Genomic DNA, 7,297 nt, shown 5'->3' with positions numbered 1-7,297 from the left:
CATGTCCCAACCAAATTGGTGTTCTTATGCACCAAATTTTCAAGACAATTTCATTAGACATGGGATTGATCACTACCTTGCAGATGACAGGATGGTCTTTCTTTTTTTTTTTTTTTTTTTACACCAGATCCCTTTTCACTTTTTGATCTTGGCAACAACCTTTTTCAGCAAAGGAAAAATAATATTGGAGGAAATGCAAGCTTAAATGAAAGTGATATCCCACCAAGAGAGAACAAAACAATCCCCCCCTCCCCCTCCACTCCCTCCTCTCTCATCCTTCTATTCTTTTTGAAATTTTGGCATCTGTAGGATAATCTCAAAACACCTTCATCCCAGGAATAACACTCAGTGGAACCCTAACTATGTTAAGGCCAATTTTGGACCACCATATGCCTTACTAGAGAAGCAATGCAAGTGAAATGTTCAAATGCAAATTAGTGGTTACTAAATCACTACTTTAGCATGATAATCTTTAAGTAAATAAACTCTTCAACATATTAAACAGCGGCCCTGATATTGTCACAAACTTTGCAATTAAATGGTCAGAAAAATTATCCCTATCATGAACAAAGGGCCTGATACACTCAGGACAGGGATCCATTTATCTCATCACACCCAGCATTGACACACTAAATATGATCTCTCTCCAGAACCTTCTCAAACATCCTGTTGAGGACATCAACTGCAAGAGTAAACAAAAATGGAAAAAGTGGATTACTGCTCACTTTATCTCAGCTTTCTTAAGTTGCAAAACAATACAGACAAACAGCCATTGATCCAGTTTCTCAATCTTAACCAGAAAACCCTTCTTATTATGACCTTTTCAAGAAGTTTCCAACTAGCATGATCTGAAACTTTCTCAAAATCCAACTTAACAACACTCTATTTGGAAGCTCATAATTGTCAAAATCAATCTTTCTCAAAATTGCCAACAATCACTTCCTGGCTCTTGATGCAAAAGCCCATGAAAAGTTCGAAAAAAACCACCTCATCCCAAGCAAATTAAAGGACAGGCTCAGATTATTGAAAATGCAAGTTCCTTTTTTACATCCAAATAACACAAGACTGCAAAGAAAGCACAATTCCAAAGAACTTTGACATCTTTCCCACACCCAAAACCCCACATTCTAAACCAACAAAAGTTTCTAAAATTCTGGACATACCCAATGTTACTCAAAAATACTGAAAAAAAAATTCCAATTAGCCAAGGCCACCTCATAATGCAAAAAAAAAAAAAAAAAAAAAAAGCCTTATTAGCGTTTCTTCTTTGCAATATATGATTATTAGTCACCTTTTGGAGAATTGCAAACCAAACAAAGCCTTACCTTGAGCAGCACTTTAGATTCCAGTTTTGGTTGAGTGAAAATAATCATGCTAGGGAAAAGTAAGGTGGGAAATTGGGAATAGAAGCATTTGCAAGAAAACAGAGAACTACATACAAATTCTGCATCTAGCCCAGATGCACAAATGAATATTTTCCAATAAAAGCAAGTAGTGAAAATAATTTCATCATCTCCCTGCCATTGAGGTTACTATTCTTTTCAGGAACAAGGCTTATAAAAGAGGAATTCTTTCCATTTACAAAAGAATCTTTGAAAGACTTCAATAAAATCATTACTCGGCAATATTTGAAGATTCTTCAATTTTGAGAAGTTAGCAAGATTAGGTGCCTTATCCTTGTTGGCTTCAAAAACTGCACCTATTACTACTTCCTCATCAAAAGGCCTCTCTGACTATGGGGAACTATCCTTGCAGCAAAGGCACTAACGCATTTCAACTAACATAGATCTATAATAAATCTTTAATAAAAAAAAATTTTCATTTTCAATCAGAGACAGATTAAAATGCATTAAATGATTTTGGCTATATATATATATATATAAAATTTAATTGATCGGCCATAATGCAAATTATTTGGATAGTGGAATAAACTTCTATGCTGCAGCTTGATTTTGTGTAGGAATATATTAGCAGCAACTTCCTTTGCTACAGACTATTAAACAATGTCCGCTATGCAAGTACAACATCAAGTAGTTGTTCAATAGGATATATAGTTCTACCTTATCAGTTTTCTTCATAAGTTTTCTATAGTTTACAGTACATATTTCTATTCTTCAAGAATACAAAGAACAGTTGCATAGTAAATAAGTTGACAAGTCTGTAATTTCTGAAACATTCCTACCATAATCAATGCCAAGCACAATAGCTAATCTATCATATTCATTATTGTGGAGTATGAAATTGACTAGGAGTTGTTACATCATGGGTGTGTATGTGTGTATGTGTGTGTATTTGTACATAGATTTATTATTATTTACGGTGCATTTTCAACTTGTTCTGTACTACAAGAACAGAAAGAATGATTAAGAAAGAAATTAGTTGGCCAGATTTGTGATCTCCAAAACATAACGACTAAAATTAGCACTGAATAGTAAATGAACTCACAAGTTCAAGGGTTTATCACAAACATCACTGTGCAAATACAATGTGATTGCAATCTCAAATTCTCCCCACCAAACTTCAGATAACTCAAAAGGTAGGGACTCAACCCTTGTTGGATTATTGGAACTGGAATGCAACCGAAAAACAGTTTGCTTTATCACCACACCAAATCCTCGTTTGTGGTCCCAAGTACATACACAATCCATTTATGTGACTGATTCTCTGAATAGCATTTAATGAATAAACAGCAAAGGACTATCTAAATAACAATTACCAAGTTACTCTGTTTGCTTTTTTGACAAGCCAGAATGAGACGTTGCCGTAAATTACTAGATTGCTAATCTCAAACATTTTTGAGATTCTTATTCAGAATCTACAACAAAGTGATCAACAATGACATCATAATAAAAAAAATTGAAAAATATATATATCTGCATAAAGGTAATACTCCTTACAAAACGAGGCCCCGTGTGTTGTAACTATGCAAAAGTTAATAGTGATTCAAACAATGGATAACTGCTTGACCGTGTCTAGAAATTTAAAAAAAAAAAAAAAAAGCAATTGGAAAAAACAATTCCTATCGTTTGCATCAATTTACAATTTTATCAAAACTTTTTAATTTTGGATCAATTATCCAAATGTTTCAATTTTGAAGAAATTTTGGCCAAAATTGAATTGACCAATTCAACATCACACTTGGACCATGTATTTATGAATGCACAATCAAAGAGGGGAAAAAAAAGGCTTTCAGAGCAGCTTTAATTTCCGTGATACAAAATTATCCATTCCATTGAAAAAAAATAAACTTTCAGTCCATGCTCTTGGCAAAAAAATTCAACAAACAGCAACTAATCAATCTCTAAAAACAGATTTTTCTTGCCGTGTTTCGAAAAATTGTATTCAAAGAACAAGTTCTGAATTTTCTTTGTGCCATCTTCTTTTATAGAGATTCCAGAACTGGGAAAGCATCCAAATCAATACTAAAGCCAAATTTAAGTTAATGCTCTTCACAAAGTTCCACATACATCAATGAAGCAATCTCAAAACAGAGTATTGGCATTAAGAGAAATATAAAGTGCTTCCAAGAAACAGTTTTGTGCATATGGGAGACAATATTTTGATGATCTAAGAGATAGGCAATCGTTAAAATCTGAAACTGCAACTGAAGATGACAGTTACCTTCTTTTCAGTGCCCTCGGCTTTGCTAATTTTGGTTCTCTCTGGTTTGAGTGTGGTTCCACTTGTTTCAGGCTGATCTTGACCGTTTCCTTTCGATGATGAACTTTTTGTCATATCCTAAACACACATTCTTGTTAGAACAGAGTGTTAAGGAAATTAGGGTTCTTCTCTGCTGAATTACTGGGACTGGTTTAGCGTTTGAAGGAAAAAAAATTATTGCTTGCTACAACCTTTGGGTTATCTATCCATTTCACGAAATTTGATGAAATTCATGATTTATGCGCGTGTTTGTTTTGAGTTAAAAAAAAAAAAGTAAGTTAAAAAAAAAGAGGCTAAATTAAACTTTCCATTTGAGCTTTAAACTCTTTTTAAACTAAAAATGCCCTTGTTAATAAAAATTTGCTTAATCATTCTATCTTCTTATATTTAATTAAAAACTTTTCAAGTACCACTAATTAATTAAAAGAAATTTAAAAAGATATATTTATTTGAGCTTCTTATTATTTTTTACTTTGTTAAAGAAATAAATGTTTTCTTATATAATGTGAAAAATCTTTTACAATAAATCTCTAATATTATGAGATATGTAAATTTATTTTATATTTATTAATATATTGTTAATTGTTATATATTTATTAGATATAAGTTTTTTTTTATAGAGTATAAAATTATAATTTTTTTTTAATTTTACTCTTGAGAGTAGTTTACAAAATGAGAGCAAATGAATTTCAATAATAAAATTATACCAAATATAAATTATACAAATTTCAATTAAATTATGCATTAAGACAAATCATACTAAATAGTAAAATTCATTTCAAATGAATCATTTCAATTAAATTCTGAATTTCATAAAATTTTATAGAATTGAATTAAACTAAACATTGAATTTCATAAAATTTTGTGGAATTTCATATTTCGTGCATTTGGTTTGAAAAAAAAAATAAATTTCAATTCCAAGAATTCAATTATATAGAATTGGTTATAATTAAAACTAATTTTGTTTAAAAAAAAAAAAACTAATACCTATTTTTATCAATTTTGAAAAAAATTGAAATGAATTCCATATAACTTATATAATAATATATTTTGAAGTCTAAAAATACCCTGATCAAAAAATTTTCACTCAATCATTCTCCTTCTACTTATTTCATCTTTTGCTTAACTTCTTGAAGAATAATGAACTTTTGGTTGAAAGGCTTTTTGGCTTGCGATGATATATCAAACTCCATACTAAAATAGAAGATAAATACCATAAACTAGTTTTCTATCTATTTACTATTAATATGTTTGAGCAACTATATATAATATTCTATACTTTGTACTAACTTTTAATAGTTAAGTTTATTATACACTATCATTATTTATATTGTTATATAAATCTTTTGTTAATTATTATAAATTTATTAAATACAAGGTTTTTTAATAGCGTAGAAAATTATAAATTTTTTTAATTTTATTATTAAGAGTTTTAAGAGGTGGAAACATATGAATTTCAATTATCAAATTATACAAAACATAAACTATATAGAATTCAATTGAACTCTACATTTCAAGTTATGTCACACCAAACAGTGGGATTCATTTGAAATGCATTCTATGTTTGTTGTTCAATTAAACCAAACACTATGTAAGAAAAATTCTGACTTATACCAGAGCATTTATACACCTAACCAATAAAAAATAACAATTATCTATTTATATGTGGGACCTACTCGAGTATAGGCAACAATAGATTAATGCGAGTATAGGCAACAAAAGGTTAATGCTTTTTTGAGAAAATACACTTAGGTATTTTATGGTTTAGAACTTTTATTAAATGAGACAAGGTTTCATTTTTTGCATTTGATGATTTGTGATCTATAATCATTAGTACTTAAAAGATAAAATAATTAACAGTGTTAAAAAATATTGACTAAGCGTTGATGTGGCAAAAAAAAGCTAATGTGGCATTGATGTTAGTGCCACATTAGCATTTTAATACTTTTTTTATTTTGACACTTAAGTGTAAAAGATTGAAAGCACAACTTTTGAATTGCTAAAAAAAAAAAAAAAAGGAAAAGTCAGGCCATGAGTGCTAAAAGTGCAAAAGTATGAGATAGGAAGTGTACTTTCTCTTTTTTTTTTTTACAAAGAAATCCTTAAATATTATAATTATTTAATAATATAATTATAATATATAGAGAGGGAGAGGGAGAGGGAGAGAGAAATAATCAAATAAAATCCCCCTCTCACTCTCCCCCCCCTCCCCCTCTCTCTCCCCTCCTTATTTGCGTCTCTCTATATTTCTCTCCCTCTCTCTTTCACTCTGCTTCTTTCTTTCCTCATTTTTCGTCTCTCTTTCTTATGAATCTTGCAATTTATTTTGGATTTTGGAATTTCATTTGAGAAATATAGAAAGAGACATACATGGAAGAGACCATGAAAGAAACATAAGCTAGGCAGATGAAAATGAGGAGAGAGAAAAGGGGGAGAGAAAGAGATGAAGAGAGACACAAATAGGAAGAGAGAGAGAAAGAGAGAGAAAGCGTTGGCTCCTTATAGCTTTATTGGCGCTTTTATTTCTTTGTTTGGGTGGAGTATTTATGCTTTTCTATTCTTTTTAGTTGGCCTAAGTGTTTGCTAATTGACATTGCAGTCTTCTGCCTTCCTTATTGTTGGTTTCCGATCTCACAAGTCAAATCACCTATGGCTGATAGAATCTAGGCTTTAGTGTTTTTCTTTTTAAAAGTTTTTAAGTGATTAGGCTTGCCGGGCTTTAGTTTGCTTAGGCCTAGGATGTTTCATTTGTTTATTCTAGGTTATTCTATATTTGGATTGCAGGCTTGATTCTGTAATGATGTTCCCTATGGTTCTTGGGTTATTTAAATGATCCTTGTACAACCTGCAGTAAGAGAAGATATGAGGTCAATGGCCTAAGAAAGGCCACTCTGACGCTCAAGTCAATAAATGCTTAAAAAGGAAAGCAAGTACTGAAAATACTAAAGGAATAAATTGTATACTTTGGCCATCGTCATGATTCCTATTTATAAAGGAAGGAATAATGAATTTTTCGCTATACTCAGGATCTCGCCAACTCATATCCAATTATATTCCTTTGTGTGTTATGGAAATACCACACCTTATTAGGCAATATTCTCGATGAGGATATAGCACATATCAATAACCTGCATCCGATTTTTAAGATAGTCCCTTTTTTATCCAAACTCCTTATGTCTGGCCTGAACATCTTATATCTTATCCGAACATCGTGTGTCTTATTCGAACAACTTATGCTCTATTCGAACACCTTGTCCTTTATCCAAACACCCTACTTTCTATCTGAATACCTTATTTGATTATCCTAAATGACAAATTTGAATCCGACCCCATCTCAAATGATCTAAACTTTCTGAAGACTTACTTGTACTTTTAGGGCATACTATATTATTAGTCCCCCCTTTTATTTTGAATCTTTAGGTTCTATTTACTGTGGAGTTTTTCCATGCATTAGGCCACATGCATCATAAGTGCGGTAGCATTAATGACCTTTAACGGTTGTGCCTCAATAGTCTGAAAAGTCGTTTACTCTTTTTAGCATTTGATGCATTTTTGGTGGTCAATTCGAATTTTGAGAGCTCCTATTACCATCCATATAAATGCCCGCCATATGATAAAAGTCATTTTGCTTCCTCAT

The 7,297-nt window shown here is 31.2% G+C and overlaps 1 long non-coding RNA gene across 1 annotated transcript; it reads right to left on the bottom strand.

Annotated features, from left to right (window-relative positions):
• Positions 1-445: 445 nt before the first annotated feature.
• Positions 446-3,909, bottom strand: LOC110641035 (uncharacterized). Its single transcript, XR_009148815.1, has 2 exons — positions 3,622-3,909; positions 446-682 (listed from the first exon to the last, which is right to left on the bottom strand). It is a non-coding gene; the product is annotated as an uncharacterized LOC110641035 (long non-coding RNA).
• Positions 3,910-7,297: the final 3,388 nt, after the last annotated feature.

The sequence above is a fragment of the Hevea brasiliensis genome, chromosome 1 (genome assembly GCF_030052815.1).
Source record: "Hevea brasiliensis isolate MT/VB/25A 57/8 chromosome 1, ASM3005281v1, whole genome shotgun sequence".
Classification (NCBI taxonomy): domain Eukaryota; kingdom Viridiplantae; phylum Streptophyta; class Magnoliopsida; order Malpighiales; family Euphorbiaceae; genus Hevea; species Hevea brasiliensis.
Note: the sequence above shows the minus strand (reverse complement) of the source record. Positions and strands in the feature narration are given on the sequence as shown.